A 19,394-nucleotide genomic window follows, 5' to 3' on the forward strand; every position below is an offset into this window, starting at 1 on the left:
GGGGTCTTTTTTATTATTTCCACACAACAGCTCTAAGGTATATTAATGACATAGTAAAATGTTGAAAATGAGTGGTATGCCCCTTTAAGAAATGTATTTCTGGTGACTTTTATAGAAGCCCTTTAATGTTAAAATACTCAATCCACCCTAAATGGTCAAATGGACGTGCTGCCGCTATCTTTGAGAACCACAGTTCTAAATCCTAGGAGCTTTTGGAAAAAAAATTGTATAAAGTATCTAAAATCTGGTCTGGTGAACTGGCTGCATAGTAGTGTCACAGGGACATCCATCCATCAGTCCTTTGTCCTCGTCTGGTGAACTGACCCACCGGATCAAAAGCCGTTAGGGAGAAGGCGTGCTCTACTCTTGAGTAGTCCTCCCTGTAGCCGGGTGCAGATTCTTGAAGATGCAATGCAAAAGGAATATCCGCATTGTCTTGACTCTTGAGTATAGTTTCTTATGAACTTTCATTTTATTTTTTTAATTAACACACAGCAGCGGTCTACCTAGAGAAACGGACGTGTTTTGGCCGAAACACGTCCATTTCTCTAGGTAGACCGCTGCTGCGTGTGTTAATTGAAAACACAGTCAATAGATTCTTTGTTACATGTCATGTGCACAGGTACACGAGACTCAAACATATGTTTATACCTTCGGACAATGCAGCACAGGTAATGCATTGCTCAAAATTTTACTTTTTGTACTTGGTAAACCTGGTGCTACCAATTAAAACATTAAGGAGCACCAGAAAGAAAACAGGAGCATCCACATATAAGGACCACCAACATGTAATCAATTAGTTTAGGTATAATTTCTTCTTATTTCCTAACGAGTCTATTTGTACAATCTCATAGTAGTTACAGACTGCCCATAAGTCAGACATCCCATTAGTCAGACCTGCGAGGCCGGTTAAGACTCACCCGTGCTGCGGGTTAAAAATCACCTGTGGCTCCAGACATGCGTGGCTGGTTAAAACTAGTCCGTGCTGCGGGTTAAAACTCACCCGTGGCTTCCTGTGAGGTTAAGGTTTGGGATAGTTACTAATTGTCTGACTAACGGCATTTGTAAGCCCCTCAAGGAACCCCGAGGGTCCCTGGACCTAGATTGTTTTTATTTGATTATTACTACTCTCTCGTATCGGTACTTGATATTGAACCAATAAACAAGTTATGGGAACCGGAATCTGTATCGGAAAGGAATAAATAATTGTATCAGTACATATTTAACGGTGTACTGATACAATGTCTGACCATTTCAAAATTTCAGAAAGAAAAGAAATAACAGAACCTTCGTTCCAATTGATCCAACGTATACTATTTAGTCACAAACTCTTGTTGGTACTTTTACCAATGGTTACATTTAACCTCTTTCGCTTTCCAAATCCTGCAAAAAAAACAAATCTACAAGCTCACAATGTGCAGCAAAATTAGTTAATATAGCATCACAATCAGTTTAACCACGTTGAAAATGAAGGCCTATCCCTCAGATAAGATTAGTGGAACGGCCCTTTAACTCAAGGTCTTTTTCATGAAATCCCATGGCACCAGGAACGTCTTTAACGTGTTTTTGAGCTTTTTGAGTATTAATTCATAATCGTCTCGCTCATATTTACCATAAAGTGAGGCTCCCGGTCGCTAGGCAATGCTTGGCTCGGCGTGTTTTGCCTTACCAAAGATGGCGGCCCGCACACAATGCTGGGGCCGCTGATCTATATAGCCGTTGTTCTCTGAATAACGGCTCGCATTGAGCTGGATCGAAGAAACAACAAAAAAAAACATACCGAGTTGCTCATCCCACATGCATGGGTAAATATTTTCCCCGAGATAAGCGATCCGAGTCTTTCGCGACTTTGTTTTATTGCACCTGGAGGGAGCTTTTCCACAGGTTCTTCGTGACACGGCACACGTTTGGATCACTTAAAAAAAATAAGTCTCCCCGTGCGGGTGGGGGCCGATGGCACATCCACACACACACAATGGATTCTGTTTTTCTAACTTTTTTCACGGATCGATCATGGATTATTTTCCAACACTAGGGCATTTTAAGGCACCCGTGGGTGGAATAGAACGAGTCAACGACGTACAATATTGGGTGATTCTTCAAAGGTTAGTGAAAAACACCAGCAGTCAAAGGGGGTTAAAAATTAATTGATTAAGCAGTTAACCTATTAAATTAAAAGTGAAATAAACAGGCTTTCAAAACATATGAAGGTTAATGTCTGAAACATCAGACGGTATAATAGGTTAATGTCTTAAACGTGTTACAATAGAGAGGCTTTTCCCCTGTATGCGTCCTCATGTGTGATTTTAGTCCACCACTTAGACTACAGAATTTACCACACACTTTACAAGTAAACGGCTTTTCCCCTGTATGCGTCCTCATGTGTGATTTTAGTCCACCACTTAGACTACAGACTTTACCACACACTTTACAAGTAAACGGCTTTTCCCCTGTATGAGTCCGCATGTGTGTTTTTAGTTCACCACTTAGACTACAGACTTTACCACACACTTTACAAGTAAACGGCTTTTCCCCTGTATGCGTCCTCATGTGTGATTTTAGTCCACCACTTAGACTACAGCCTTTACCACACACTTTACAAGTAAACGGCTTTTCCCCTGTATGAGTCCTCATGTGTGATTTGAGTGTACGACTTCGACTACAGACTTTACCACACACTTTACAAGTAAACGGCTTTTCCCCTGTATGAGTCCTCATGTGTGAATTCAGATGAGTACTCTGAGAAAAACCTTTACCACACACATTACAAATGAAGGGCTTTTCCCCTGTATGAGTCCTCATGTGTGTTTTTAGATGACCACTCTCAGCACAGCCTTTACCACACACGTTACAAGTAAACGGCTTTTCCCCTGTATGAGTCCTCACGTGTGTTTTTAGATGACGACTTCGACTACAGCCTTTACCACACACTTTACAAGTAAACGGCTTTTCCCCTGTATGAGTCCTCATGTGTGAATTCAGATGAGTACTCTGAGAAAAACCTTTACCACACACATTACAAATGAAGGGCTTTTCCCCTGTATGAGTCCTCATGTGTGTTTTTAGATGACCACTCTCAGCACAGCCTTTACCACACACGTTACAAGTAAACGGCTTTTCCCCTGTATGAGTCCTCATGTGTGTTTTTAGATGACCACTCTCAGCACAGCCTTTACCACACACGTTACAAGTAAACGGCTTTTCCCCTGTATGAGTCCTCATGTGTATATTTAGTCGACCACTTAGACTACAGACTTTACCACACACTTTACAAGTAAACGGCTTTTCCCCTGTATGAGTCCGCATGTGTTTTTTTAGTTCACCACTTAGACTACAGCCTTTACCACACACTTTACAAGTAAACGACTTTTCCCCTGTATGAGTCCTCATGTGTGATTTGAGTGTACGACTTTGACTACAGCCTTTACCACACACTTTACAAGTAAACGGCTTTTCCCCTGTACGAGTCCTCATGTGTGAATTCAGATGAACTCTCTGAGAAAAACCTTTACCACACACATTACAAATGAAGGGCTTTTCCCCTGTATGAGTCCTCATGTGTGTTTTTAGATGACCACTCTCAGCACAGCCTTTACCACACACGTTACAAGTAAACGGCTTTTCCCCTGTATGAGTCCTCATGTGTGTTTTTAGATGACCACTCTCAGCACAGCCTTTACCACACACGTTACAAGTAAACAGCTTTTCCCCTGTATGAGTCTTTGTGTGCCTCGTCAGAATGTGCTTCCAATTAAAACATTTGCCACACAATGTACAACTAAAGGTTTTCTTCCCTGTGTGACTCCTCGTGGAGTGAGTTTGTTTTGATGTTTTCCGGTCCTGGGACAGCTTGTTGCTCAAAGACAATCTTTGTCCTTCCACATGTTGTGTCTTGTGTGATTTCAGTGTGTTTAGAGTTGACTGCCCTTCACTGGTCATCTCCCAGTCATCACTGTCGTCAGTGTCAGATTCAGAACAGTGTGAAAAGAGGAGCTGGTCGTCACTAGTTGGTTGTGATTTTCCACAGTCCTCTACATCAGCTTGGGTTTCCATGTGTTGTGTTGAGGTGCTGGCTACAGGCTCTGGATCTCTGTTATCATCATCATGATCAGCTTTACTTTTCACTGCTAGTAATGCCAGCGTAATGCCAGCCTCCTTTGGTCTTTGAAGTAGCTCCTCATGTTCCTCTTTAATCTGTGGGGGTTGTGGTTCCTCCTGGACCAGACTGATGCTCCTCTCCTCATGTTCCTCTTTAATCTGTGGAGGTTGTGGTTCCTTCTGGACCAGACTGGAGCTCCTCTCCTGTTGTTCTGTGAAAACCTCCTCTTTACACACGAGGAGGTATGCGATGTCTATAAAAAAAAAGACAGAGATATAAAACCAGCTTAGGTAGTTAGAGGAACTTCATCTTCTCCATTTCTAAACCACAAGTGGTCGTTTATCAAAGACACTTTTCAGGGGCTTGACAGTATCCATCTTTTTTATATTTTATCGAATATATTGCATTTTTATAGTTACAAATAAGTAGCAAGTGTTCAACAGAAGGTTATGACAAAAGACAAACGCTACAAAAATCAAGAAAACTGAAAACATTAATTGACCCAAACAGGTTGTTGAAAGTATCAACAAACATGATTTTTGACAGTGTATCCTACATATAGTGGGGAGGTAGTGGAATGACATGTTTTCGTGAAATGGGGGGGGGGGGGGGGGGTTCTAGTTCTAGTCACGATTGCTTCGTGTTGCCTGGGTTCCTCTCATGGAGATAACAGAAAATGCCATAACTCCATCCACAGAGAGCTGGTCGAATTAGTTTCCGCAATGGGAAGCTGCAATGGGAAGCCGTATGGCCCCCTCGGTACGGCATGCACGGTTCAATACGCCCTAATGAACCACGATCTTTCGGTTTGAAATTAATTAATTTCTTACAGCTGCGGATAATGTATTTCTCGGTCACACACCGTCCAACTAAGAAGTCTAGCACTACGAACCGAACCGTGGGCCAACTGTACCGTTGCACCCCTACTAATTATGCAGGTCTCTACATGGGTCTTTTTGAACAAGATTCAGTCTTTGGTCCCGACAATCCTTTCCTGACCCACATAAAACTTTGCCGACGATTTGTGGATGCCATTTTTCTATTATGAGGGCGGTTTATGGGACGGCTGTGGACACGATCTAAACATGTTTTTCGACTATATCAACTCCCGTAATGAATCACTAAAATTCACTATTACCTTTGACAAAAGGGAAATCAATTTTCTGGACATACGGGCATCATACGCAACAGCAACGGTTTCAGAACAGATGTTTATAGAAAACCCCCAGACAGTAAAGGTCTCCACACACCGAGCGCGTTTGTCGGATTTCTTGCGGCGTCTCTCCATCGGTTTCCCGAAAAACGCGTCCAGCATGCAACCACCTTTATGCCTTGCTGTGAGCAGACGGTTTCCATCCTCTACCCCTGACATGCAGCCTTCCGATAACCCATTTAGGCCTGGAAAAAAAAGTCTTCTAAATCCTGACAGTTTTCTGAAATACCTATGTTTCTAGGCCTATATCACTCAATATTTCATGTCAAGGACCCCAAAAATGATCTGTAATTGGCCTCCGACCCCCATCTGAAAATATGTTGTTCCAGGGACCTCCCCAGTAGAGTTCTCATTTTCTGCCCGAACCCGGCCCGGCCCGACCCGGCCCGACATTTCCGGGCCGGGCCGGGCCCAAAACATTATGCTAATTAGTCGGGCCGGGCCGAGCCTCGGGCTCTGTGATTTTTTCTTTTTTCTTTCTCTTTCTCCTTTTTTCAAGAATGTTATTATAATAAAAATAGCAATTCTGTTATTTGTGTAATGTGTAGGCTATACTGCCTACAAGTATGTATTTATTATAAAGAGGGCTTCACTTAATTGTGACAGGAGGAAGACGGAGGAGTGGAGGCAGGGGGCTTGGATTACTGACTGCGCACAGTGCGCAGGCATGAGCAGAGAGAAGTGAACGGTGGGGTGGTTGTTTATACCGCTGGCTGGCCTCTGGTTTGCGGCGCACCAAATGAGCTTCAGTTCATATGCTAAATGTTTTATAAATCAATCGGATTATCACACGATATCTGATTCAGCTATCGTGTGACTGCAACATGACGAAAACAGTTGCACAGTTGCACTGAGCCATCTCGTTAAACCCAGCTGGCTGCGATGAAATGAATAACCTAGGCCAGCTAATCAACGTCATATAGTCACCAACCGTTCCATATAATTCTGTAGTGTATGATGACCACGCAATGTTACAGTCCACTGCAGGCTACAGGCTATTTGATTTACAAAATGATTAGTATTATAACCGCCGTCCCTCAGTGCGGCGGCGCTCCTCGTTATATGTGCCCGATTTAAAATAACAGATCTCTAAGCTGTCGAGACACGCCATGAGCGGGTGCGTGGATGGTTTGTAAACTTTGTAGGCTATGTTTGTTCTTTTGGACACCGAACGCAACGGGGACGATACTTGGGGTCTTGGACATAGCTGCTTCACTTCAGAGGAAACTAAGGGGAGCTACTCACCACCACTGGAAATGGAATCCATTAGAATGATATGGAAATGGTACATTAACAGTCTAACGTGAGCTACATAAATCCTTTATTTCGGCGATAAGTCCATTGAACTCCTTTCTCACTCTCACACAGACACACACTGAACCACTGACGGCGCACGCCGCTGCGCTGGCCATGCATTAAAGTGGCGTTCTTTTTTTTTTTTTTTCCCGGGCTTCATCGGGCTTCGGGCCTAACATTATGGAAATCTTTAGGGTCGGGCCGAGCTTCGGGCTGAACCAGTTAGGGCCGGGCCGTGCCGGGCTTCAAATTTCGGGCCCGATGAGAACTCTACTCCCCAGAAGCAAAGATTTGAGTTAAAAACGTTTGCTCTGAAAAAATATATTCCAAATTTGAGGCACATTTTCACGATTTTTCAAAAATAGCAGACCAACAAGCTCATAACGCGCCACTCGGTGGCACGTTATGAGCTTGTAGATCTTTAATTTTTTAATAGCTAAATTATAACATAATGTTTAAAACACCAAAAGGGGTTCCCGCCCAAAATGTGGAGCCAGCATTAGGAGACTTTGTAGTGAATACGCGGACTGCAAAACCCAAGCAGATCTCCTAGGTGAGCGCTTCAGAAGCAGAGGCTATCCAGATGAATGGCTAAAAAAGGCACGCGACATATTCAGTACCTGTACACAGGAGCAAGTCCTACAATCAAAACGGGACGCCCCCTCAAGTAACGGTCCTCTATGCATTCTGCAATAGAGCGTCGCAGTCCCTTTGGACTACCATGGACCAGGAAATGATTCTCTGTTCATTTTCCTCATAGACATTTCAGAAAGTATTTATTTAAAGACGTTTACGCCGCGGACAAAGCCAACTCGAGTCGTGACAAATCATGACAACAAACACAATTTTTGGGGCCGAAAAAATAATTAGAAAGAAGAAAAAAACGGCAGGTTACAACACTTTTTTTGTTGTTTTTCTTCTTTGTAATTATTTGTTTGGTCCAAAATATTGTTTGTGTTGTCATGAGTTGTCACGACTCCCGTTGGCTTTGTCCGTGGCGTAACCGTCTTTAAATAAATACTTTATGAAATGTCTATGGGAAAAATGCATTGGGTTTCATTTCCTGGTCCATGGTAGGGGGCGGGACTGCGACGCTCTATAGAGGGTATGCGCGTGACATCATCATCAAACCTGGAAGTTATGCAGGAATGCCTACTGAGTGGCAAAAAACTACTTTCTGGCCCTGACAGCCCATACATCCAAACAGAAAGGTCCTATCTGATTGCATTAAACAACATTAAACAATGTTAAACTCACTTTGCCTATTGCTTTGCCACTCGATTTGCCACTCGATGTGCCATTCACTTTAAGCATGTGCATACCCTCTATATTCAGCCCCTTGGTAAGGAATTTGAACTCCTCAGCAGCGACCCCAAATTGGCCAGTACTTTTAAAGAAATGCCCAGGGTTGTTGACAAATGTCCTCCTAATATCAGACAAACTGTAAATCAGATCTCACTCCTATTTTGCCAGAATCCTCTTTTTTGACTCAAAACCCTGATGGCAATTTAATGTGGCCTTTGCGCACAATGCAACTTCACCACGAAGAGCCACACCTTTACACACCCACTCACGCGTAAATACTTTGATATTAGGGGCACTATAACATGCACAACCAAAAATTGTATACATCTGCTAAAATGCCCATGCGGTCTAGGATATGTTGGCAAAAGTAACCGGGCGCTAAAGACACGTATTTCCGAGCATAGAAGCAGCATTCGCAACCAATATCCTCAAGAGCCCTGTTGCAATGCACTGCTTGTCCACTAAACACACTGTGGCCAATAGTGATGCACGAGCCGGCCCGTTACGCGCAGGTCCCGCAGGTTGACCCGCGGGGCGGGGCGGACGGGTCAAGGTTTTCAGCGCAATTATCGAGCGGCGCGCCCCGCCCTCCCAAAAAAGGAGGGAAAAAGAGCATTCCGGGAACCTGCTCTCCTGTGTCTGTCTACTCCTGCTGAAACCATCAGCTTGTTCTGTTGTTCATCAATGTGTTGCTTATGAAAGGGTGCTTTAGCCCCTGCCTTTTTGACCGTTGGAGAAAGGTGCCCTCTCCTTTCTGAGGCTCTGAACCTGACCGTCATCAGCGCAATGAGCACATCTGCACCAAATCTTTCTTAATTGAGCGCTGGGCAGGCGTGCACAGTGCACACACACAGAATTATAGCAGATCTACAAGCTCAAAATGCGTTGCCTGCGCTACGACGCGCTGTGAGCTTGTAGAGCGGCTATTTTGGGTGTGCAGTACCGCCACCGCGCACGGGACAGGCGGGTTATGAAAAATAGCCGGCCCGCGCATCACTAGTGGCCACTCTCAGATATCAGGGGATTGAACATGTGAAATGTCCCAGGCGAGGAGGAGATCTGAATAGATTGCTATACAGCATGAAACCTTTTGGATTTACACCTTAAACACAATGTCCCCAAAAGGAATTTGGGGACTATATATATCTATATTTGAATTGTTGCCCAATAAGTAATAATACCTGATTATGTGAATGATGTGATGATGTGAATTCCACTGTTGTGGATTTGAAAAATGTGAAACACTGTAAATATTTGATTAATTGATTTGATGACCATGTTGTGTTGGTTCGACCCACTGACTAGTAACGTGACCCGTGGGTGTCAATTTAAATGTGTGGATCACTCACATCTCGAGTTTGACCAGATGAAGAGCCTTGGCTCGAAACGTTGTCAATAAAGTATAACTTATGGAGCAGACGAGTGTGCCGGTTCTTTTCTCTTTTTCTGATGTCACTTTTGAACCCAGCACCTCTAGTCAGTGACGTGCGTATTCTATTCGTTTTAGTAAATAAAACAGCACATACCTATACGGTACAACTTTACAAAAGGTTGCAGTCCACGTCCCTGGTCCTTCTCTGGCTGTTCCTCTGACAACGTTGAATGTCTTTTGGAGGCCATCTCTCTAGACGCTGTAGAGCTCTCCCCGTGGTGCTCTGTGGAGGCCATCTCTCTAGACGCTGTAGAGCTCTCCCCGTGGTGCTCTGTGGAGGCCATCTCTCTAGACGCTGTAGAGCTCTCCCTGTGGTGCTCTGTGGAGGCCATCTCTCTAGACGCTGTAGAGCTCTCCCCGAGGTGCTCTGTGGAGGCCATCTCTCTAGACGCTGTAGAGCTCTCCCTGTGGTGCTCTGTGGAGACCATCTCTCTAGACGCTGTAGAGCTCTCCCTGTGGTGCTCTGTGGAGACCATCTCTCTAGACGCTGTAGAGCTCTCCCCGAGGTGCTCTGTGGAGGTCATCTCTCTAGACGCTGTAGAGCTCTCCCTGTGGTGCTCTGTGGAGACCATCTCTCTAGATGCTGTAGAGCTCTCCCCGAGGTGCTCTGTGGAGGTCATCTCTCTAGACGCTGTAGAGCTCTCCCTGTGGTGCTCTGTGGAGGCCATCTCTCTAGATGCTGTAGAGCTCTCCCCGAGGTGCTCTGTGGAGGTCATCTCTCTAGACGCTGTAGAGCTCTCCCTGTGGTGCTCTGTGGAGGCCATCTCTCTAGACGCTGTAGAGCTCTCCCCGAGGTGCTCTGTGGAGACCATCTCTCTAGACGCTGTAAAGCTCTCCCCGAGGTGCTCTGTGGAGGCCATCTCTCTAGACGCTGTAGAGCTCTCCCTGAGGTGCTCTGTGGAGACCATCTCTCTAGACGCTGTAAAGCTCTCCCCGAGGTGCTCTGTGGAGACCATGGGCCCTATTATGCATGTCTTAAGTACCAGGTCTTATTACTTAACTTAAGACCTGGAGGCGTGATCAATGCCATTTGGCTATTCTGAGTGGCCAAACAGCATTGACCACGCCTCCAGGTCTTAAGTTAAGTCATAAGACCTGGTACTTAAGACACGCATAATAGGGCCCTATCTCTCTAGATGCTGTAAAGCTCTCCCTGTGGTGCTCTGTGGAAATCACAAGGAGAAACAACTTGTACTTATCATTTAAGATGGGATGGGATTTATTATTCAAGTCGATACAAAAGGTTTCAAAATGATGGTAAAACAGTATGCCTAGCTTCCAATATTTCATACATTTGACTGGTTTGTGTTTAACCATTATAATGTTATTTACTTGGTTTTTTTTTGTTATTATTTTAGTTAATTTGATATTGAAAACAAATATATACGTGTATAATTTGTTGCAAAGTCTGTGTGCAGCTCGTGGAAAAGTGGAGAGATTTTACTAAACATACGTTTTCTGCCAGAACTTTCAAGTGGCTATGACACTAGAGGACAATATATGACTCCAAGTCTTAGGAATTAATTAGAGATCGGAAAGGTATCGGTATCGGCCCTTATTTGTCATATCGGGTCATATCGGTATGGGCGAATATGCCAGTCTAACCACCGATCCGACACAGGGCTAAGGGGTTGACACTGTGGCAAGTAAATAAAATGTTGGGGCATGTGGAGTTTGCTTTGGAGTTGCACAAATAAAGTGCACATATGAGTGAGGAGTCTGCTATAAACACAACACCTCAACGGGATGCATACTTAGTTTAGACTAGTCATTGGTTAGACATGGGTTAAGGTTAGGTTTAGGTGTGCTGCCCCGTGGGAGGTTAGGTTTAGGTTTCTGGTTTAAGGACTTCAGTGTTTTGTACCAAACTATTGTATGAGTAGCGAACAAAGAATGTTTGCTTTCGCCATCTTGGTTGAAGAAGAGTCTGGGCAATTAAGTTTTAGTCTTAAAAAATGTCTCAATCTTATATTTAGTTTTAGTCCGGCTTAATCTAGTCTCCTCCTCTGAGGTCAACGATTAAAGTGTTGATTGATGATTCAACCTTGATGATTAAACCTTTGAGGGGATTAAGTCCACCCATCAAGCCCATTAGTGTCAACCTCAGACCAAGATGGTCTGATGGTTTGAGATAGGTTGTAGTTGTAGGACTAATGACTGGTCTAACCAATGACTAGTCTAAACCAAAAACTGTCTAAACTAAGTACTGCACCCCACGTCAACACGAGATATATAGCTAGATTGCTATAAACACAACACGAGATCACAACAGTGGTATCGGTATCGACTAACACAGAAATTGTGGTATCGGGATCTGAAATGAAAAAAAGTGTATCGGGACATCCCTAGAATGAATTATTGGGTGAGAACACACGCCGTGCAAAGCAGATTCATGCAGCGGATGCTACTCTGCTAACCACGTGCGGATGGAACCGGTCTGTTTATTTGGAATAGCATGAAATGTATGTACAGTAAGATCACAGGGTGAGGGTCCGTGTATTTCTCAACCATTTTAATTTTAATTTTACATTTGATAAATGAAATTTGGAAAACAGTCGGTTTTTTCTAAATTCTATTTAGAAATGGTTAACTGTCTAAAACTTAGAAATAGGCATTTCAAACATTACCCGATTCCAGATTGTCATTGGTGTGGTTCTAAACAGAATTGAGAATTTAAATTCTCGTCGAAAGCATCCTCACCAGCGGTATCACCGTGTGGTTTGGAAACACTATCCAAGCTGAGAGGAAATCGATGCAACGAGTTGTCAAAAGTGCGGAGAGAATTATTGGATCAGATCTCCCTGCCATGGACACAATCTACACAGAGCAGTAGGAGAGCACAGAGCCAGGACACAACAGGCCAGAGAGCATCTGCACCCACACAACATGCTTCTCTTAACAGTTTTTCCCCTGCCACTGTGTGACTATAGTAGCCGAGGACATTAAGGATGGTATAGTCAATATGACAGATGAACTGAATCATGATATATATGAACTGAATTATGCACGTTTTAGGTAGATTATGCTGCTCCAGCACTTATTTATTCTAGGATTGTATGTTGTATGTTTTTTTCTTATGTCCCTTTTTAATGCTGACCCTGGGAGCTGCGCTCCAAGATTTGTTCAGTTTTTGGACAGTACACCTACAGATTTTGTCCAAACATCACGCAAATTGGTACACAGTCTCTCTAGAGCCATTCAACAAAACAGGTTTTTCAGATTTCTCAGACTCCATCCTGATTGGCTAAGATTGGCTTCCAAAGTTCGCAGGAGTGCTCAGTTTCAAACAAAATGCTGCAAATCATGAACACATCGTGTGATTTCCGTGAAATTGTGCACGCACATTCCCACTAGGCCGAGGAAGAAATGCCACATGAACATTTTCAACTCAGCCTCATGGTGGCGCTATAACTGACCGAAAAGTGTTTTACCTCTAACTGCACGGATCTGTGGATAACGTTGTATGCCAACTCCCTAGAGGCCAAGGAAAAACCTTTGCCTGGAATTTTTCACATCTGCTCTTTATAGCGCCACCAGGAGGCCGACATATGTAAAACACATTTTCTACTATTACTCCTTCAGATTTTATCCAAATTTCACGCAAATCGGTACACATGCTCTTCATGTGATCAAGACGGGTTTGTTTGATTTCTCATAATCCACCCTCATTGGCTACGATTGGCTTCTAAACTTTTCAGGAGTAGCCTGCTTTGTACCCGTTTTGTACAAATCGCCACAACTACTCAATGCAGCGTTCGATTGTGGTGAAACTGTGCATGCATATTCCCACTAGGCTTTGGAAGAAATGCCACTTGACAGTTTTCAAATCAGCCTCATGGTGGCGCTACAACAGGCCAAGCCACGTCACACACACACACACACACACACACACACACACACACACACACACACACACACACACACACACACACACACACACACACACACACACACACACACACACACAGCTCCTAAACTTTTGCCAAACATCACACACACACTCCTATCCTCCTGGTGGAGACCTGTGCCCAGAAGGGCACTTTTTCTAGTTTCATTATGATTTTTTAAATGGGCGTGGCTAGCAATAAAGGGCTGCGGAGCGCATCGCCGTTTTTCTTACCCGATGAGGGGTGGGATTGGGAGGGCGAGAGCCCTGTATGCAGATTCAAAACACACTTATTTACTACAGCAAACAACCGTTTGTTTTAGTCGCCTTAGGTTCAAGATTCATAACTTGCAAGTTGCAAATGAAACAGCCAATATCATATTACATGTAATATGCTGTTTGTATTCTTTTTTGGAAAAATATAAAAAAGATACTCATGGAAAGGCTATATTATTTTAGTATAATTTAGTATATATATGTAAGGTTTGCCCACTCGTCAGATAATTCCCACATAGCCTACAGCAACTTCCGTGAAACGACTTGACTGTATAGCCTTTTCATAAATGATATTTGAACTTAGGCTGTCTGCTCTTGTGAAGGTTTAGAGAAATTCAAGTTTCAACACCAAGGTAGTAGTTGTTGTGAATTAGCACACTGGACATTTGTACTGAATGTTTCCTTTATCCTCGTGTTTCGCCAAGGTTTTTATACGCCAGGTAGGGCTGGGGCGGTATGGGATTTTTATTACCGCGGTTATTGTCGGCCCCCATACCGCCGGTATGGCGATAATTACCGCATCTCCCCCCCAGCGCGCGGAAAAAGAATCCTCCGGTTTTATAGTGTTATTTAGTCCGGTGGAACGTGGAGATGTATAGAGCAGGTCTGCAAAATCCAGAGCAGCTGTGTGTCTCTAGTGCAGTTCCAGTGTTATTCCTCCTCCATGCGCGCCATTGCGCGGCCTCCCCTCACAGCTCACACACACAGTGGCACCGTTACAGAGACAAGACGACTCATATAGCTTTTCCACGTTTTTCTGTTGTTATCCAGTTTACCAAAATGAAATCCACAACAGCACTATTGTGAAGACCCTTGCGCAGCGCGAGGCAATTAACCCCAGCTGCAAACGATCCGGACTTTGATTGTGTGATTATAATATATATAAATCCTTTTGGGCCAAATAACCATTCTGGGCGTTGGGGGGGGGGGGGGCGTTAGCTATCAGGAGGAGGTAACAGGGGGTGCAGGCAAACAGAGTTTTGGAACGGATATTATGGACTACAGTTTTATTAAGGAAAGATTGGCATGTCAATGCCGCAACACGTGTTCTGGTGTCAATCAAATCAACTGCGTCAGACATCTCCCGCAGCACGCTGTTAAAAAATAAATAAAAAAGCGAACGGATTTCACATCATTTCAGATCAAGACAAGTTGTGTTGAGCGTCTTTTTCCTGCGATCCCATTGATGTCACAACAGACAACATTTATAAGTGGGTCTGGTTTGGAGTAGCCTAATTTAAAACATTGTCCGACTTTGTTTTGAGCGAATATTAATACCTCGCGCTATTGTAACAGCCAGGTGCATCGTGCATTGCTCAGACCGTCAGAGAGAGAGAGAAACATTAGGCTAAACGTGTAGCCTATGGATAAGGGCGCAGCGTTGTAACAGGTTTCAACTTTGTATTGATGTCTGTCAGCGAGAGACGAGAAGAGAAAGGGAGAGAGAGAGAGAGAGAGAAACATTAGGCTAAACGTGTAGCCTATGGATAAGGTCGCATCGTTGTAACGGTTTCAACTTTGTATTGATGTCTGTCAGCGAGAGAAGAGAAAGGGGGAGAGGGAGAGAGAGAGAGAGCTGTACAGACAGGACGGACAGAACTGTTTTTATCTTTTGACTGACTATAAGAAAAAGTCCTTCTGCACACCTACAATGGACAGGTGCGTTGGATAACTGGAACTGAGAAGTAGAGAAAAAAGAATCCCGCACACTGTCTCACTTGGAATCGCAATGGCAACCATTCTCACTCCAATTAAATGCCCGCTCAGCAGCGCATCGCATGAAACAAACACCTCACCATTCAAAAACGTCCCCTCATCATGGAACCTAAAATCTTAAACATATTAAACAAATTCCAAGTTAACTGATAGATTTAATATATGATGAATTGAAAGGTTCAACTTCCAGCCGCTCCACACCACGCAGCAACTGCGCGCCTCCCCAGTCCCCAAGCCATGAGTTAACATTATTGCTTGATTGATTGATTTAAGTTTGTATTAACAGTTTACAGTACATTTGCACAACTCAATACAAAAACTGTTAACTGTTACTCTGTGAGTGGACGACACCATAAAGCATTACACTTGTTTACAAAGAGGGTCCACCTTGTTCAATTAATCATAACATTTTGTACACTATACACTTCTATAAAGCCAAAAACAGGAAATCATCATAAAGGAGGTAAAAAGGGGGAAAAACATATACAGTGAGGGGGAAAAGGGGTGGGTGGGGGTGGGTGGAGTCAAGGGATTTACATGTCTTAATGACAGTTGGTAGGGCGTTCCACATTATTGTGGCATAGGAGTGAAATTAATTTAGGTGGACCCTCTTGTAAACAAGTGTAATGCTTTATTGGGTCGTCCACTCGCAGTTAACAGTCTTTGTATTGAGTTGTGCTTGAAATGTAGGCTACTGTAATTCTGCAAACTGTTAATAAATAGTTCAATCAATCAATCAATCAATACTTGTTTGTGCCGAATCTGGGTTGCACATGGTTTGTTGAACTCCCTCTGGTGTTGCTGGCATATGATTAGACTGACTGAGCCTCACTGTTTATTATGATACACTTTATTTCATATCAACCATATGCACTTAGGCCTAGAACCCAGGGTTAGGGTTAGAACTAGGGTTAGGGTTAGGGTTAGAACCTAGGGCGCCAGAACAGCACGGACAAAAAAAACTTAACGGGTTCGTTACCGCGGTAACGAACCCGATACCGCGGTATGCGTTGTATACCGGCGGTATGGCGATATTGCGGTTATTGCACCCAGCCCTACGCCAGAGCCCCCTGTGTGTTGACCGTGAAATTGCAGATGGACAGAGAGAGGCTTCCGGACTCAACTCAAATATCACGAGTTTGTTGCTGGGATAAAGAAATGTCATTAAAGGACCACTTCACCACTTTTCAACTTCTCTTCCTATAATTGGTCCTAACTAATGTTCATGATAAAATACCACAATTTTTTCCTACTCAGTCTGTGTCTCATAGGAAGGCTGTGGGCAGTTCAGAAACCAGTCCACCAGTGACATCATCGATGGTGAATCCAAGCTAATAGAAACGGCAGGCTTTCTTTTCCTGAAAAGTTGCAATGCAAAAGTCTCACGATAATAAAAATCTAAATATATTTTAAAACAAATCTTGTTTAAAAAAACAAAATCTGCCTAATGATGATGTCACTGGTGGACGGTAGTGATGGGCGTCTGATACTGAAGCTCCGACACAAGCTTCAAACCCCGCCTTCATTTGCATATGAACCAGTGCTTCGAAGCTTGCTTCAGTAGGGAAAAAGTCACGTGACCAATGACGTCCGAAGCAAAAGTCACGTGACCAATGACGTCCGAAGCAGTAACTGGTTCATTTCCTCGAACTGGTCTAGGAACTGGTTCAATACTTTGAGTTGCCACGGATCGGCTTGCGCAACCATGATAAAACCTACAGGAAAACCCTATCAGTAAATTACTGCTGTGGCTTGTCTGTTGCGTGCTGGACTCGTAAGCGGAGGGTCGTCAGTTCAAACCTTGGCTGGGGTACTGCAAATATTTTGATGCAATACAGTAGACGAAAGTGGCACATCTATATTTGTAACTAAGCGTTATTTAATCAATACGTTTAATCAACATTGCGATGTGCATCTGTGCAATACAACGTATTAAATTAAATCTGACATGAATGTATTAATTGGCCATTAGCAATACATTAGATGTGTCAAATATTTCCCCATCCTACAAATATATCACACTGCTCCATACAAAACACTATTGTGTGTTTATGTTTGTTTATTTTCTTTTATTTCAATGTTTAATTACAGTTTAGGCATTTAGACACACTCAATCCAGGTCCATGAATTAGAGGATAAAGCTCACATGTTGCCCAAATAGTTGAATACACAAATGAATCAATCAACTTCAAGTCTTTATTTGTAGAGTACATTCCTTCTAAGATTTCACAACAAAAATCTAATCTGATAATATAGGTTTATTTACTAAAGTTTTGCTGTGTCCTGTAGTAAGTGTTTCACTGTCTCTACTGCCTAAATTAAATGCAGTCTAGCATTTCGCCAGCAGATGTCACTATTCACTGAAGCTTCAAAGCTTAACCCATTTTTGAACCAATTGGTTCAACTGGTTCAGAGGTTCATAAAAGCTTCATTGGCCCATCACTAGTGGACGGGTGTCCGAACTGCCCAAAGCCCTCCTATGAGACACAGACTGAGTAGGAAATAATTGTGGTGTTTTATCATGAACATTAGTGAGGACCAATTATATGAAGAGATGTTGAAAAGTGGTGAAGTGGTCCTTTAACAAAGTAGATTGTCTCCTTATTTGTCTCGCTAAAAGAAGCCATTTTACTATGAATATCTTGTAAATATTGTGTGCCTTGTGATGATTGGGTCCAGTATTTAGTTTAGTGACCTGGAGTTAAGGAATGGTTCAGAAGCTGTGTTCACGTTCACTCTCCCATTGGAAATGAATTGGAAACGCTCTTTCAGAATGAGCGTGGGGACTGAGGGAACGTATCGGGGCTAGATGTAAACATGTGTTTATTGTTTAATTACTAACCTGTCCTGCAGTGTTAAGATCCTTTATGAGACATTTTCACCACGAGTCACAGCTGCTCTTTGTTAATCAACAACATCACCGCTGCCGCTGGCCAGTTTCTCAGTTTCTCAGTTACTTCGGGGTCAAAGTATTTTACGCATGCGCAATAAAGGATCCACGCACTGTTGGCCTTAAAGGGATAGTTCAGAATTGTTTTAACTTAAAGCTGTATGAAATACTTGCAATTAATATAGTGGTTGCAAGTTGCAACTGTATTAATTGATTGCCCGAGTCCCATGGTGGGAGTTCTGCTCTGGTTTTGGTGAAATATTAAGTAGTTCCGGTCATGTTGTGGTCATTTTTAATTCACAAAACTAGTGTCATTAATTTGTATTGTTGACCTAATTTTTACCATAATATGGTAAAAATAAATGAATGAAAAATGAATGAAAGTTGCACTATTCATTTTTGAACCCTCTATCACACGGAATTATGTTTTTTGTGTCCATATCACTACGCCCAAAAAATAGTTCCATGTGATAGAGGGGTCAAAGTTGAACGAAAGTTGCCCTAATATTTTAGAAATAGGTCAACAATAAAAATGATGCTAGTTTTTTGGATACATTTATTTTTAATGCGTGGCCCCAGTGCCCCCACAATATGACCGGAACTACTCCGGTCATATTCACCAAAACCAGAGCAGAACTCCCACCATGGGACTCGGGCAATCAATTAATACAGTTGCAACCACTATATTAATGGCAAGGATTTCATACAACTACAAATTGTGAACTATTCCTTTAATGTATTTCGCCCCCTGGTGGTGGATGTGTGCATATATTATGTCTATGGAGGTGTGTAACTCACAGAAGACAGACAGGCATGTTATAGACAGATGCCAGGTCCTTTGTAGACCTGGCATCAAGCATCCTAGTTTCAATGTACAGATTATTGAACTTTTTTTGATACTATACTGTTTAGACTATAGTTATGACTATTCTCCATATGCAGACCGGTCACCGGGGCCATCTTACCAGTTAATGGCAAGGTGCTACCTAGGTGCAACTTCCATATTGGCAGCCCATTCATCCAAAACAGAAAAGTCCTATCTGATTGTATTAAACAACGTCAAACTCACCAACATTGCAGCTGTACGGAAAGCTTGAATTATTCTCTTTCTATCCTCAAAGTGTTTGTTTCATAAAAATCCACTGTATACATGTTTTGAGCTACTTTGTGTCCTTGCAGGTGATTCTTTTTCTAAGTGCTGGAGTTTGGAAGTGCTCATTAGATATCACTCAACTGCCCTGTGTGTACCACCTGTTTTGAATTAGCACATAATGCAAAAGG

At 43.0% G+C, this 19,394-nt stretch overlaps 1 long non-coding RNA gene across 1 annotated transcript; it reads right to left on the reverse strand.

Annotated features, from left to right (window-relative positions):
• Positions 1-1,292: 1,292 nt before the first annotated feature.
• Positions 1,293-18,145, reverse strand: LOC306928433. Its single transcript, XR_013790690.1, has 3 exons — positions 18,066-18,145; positions 9,440-9,808; positions 1,293-4,352 (listed from the first exon to the last, which is right to left on the reverse strand). It is a non-coding gene; the product is annotated as an uncharacterized lncRNA (long non-coding RNA).
• Positions 18,146-19,394: the final 1,249 nt, after the last annotated feature.

The sequence above is a fragment of the Electrona antarctica genome, assembly GCF_951216825.1.
Source record: "Electrona antarctica genome assembly, chromosome: 8".
NCBI lineage: Eukaryota > Metazoa > Chordata > Actinopteri > Myctophiformes > Myctophidae > Electrona > Electrona antarctica.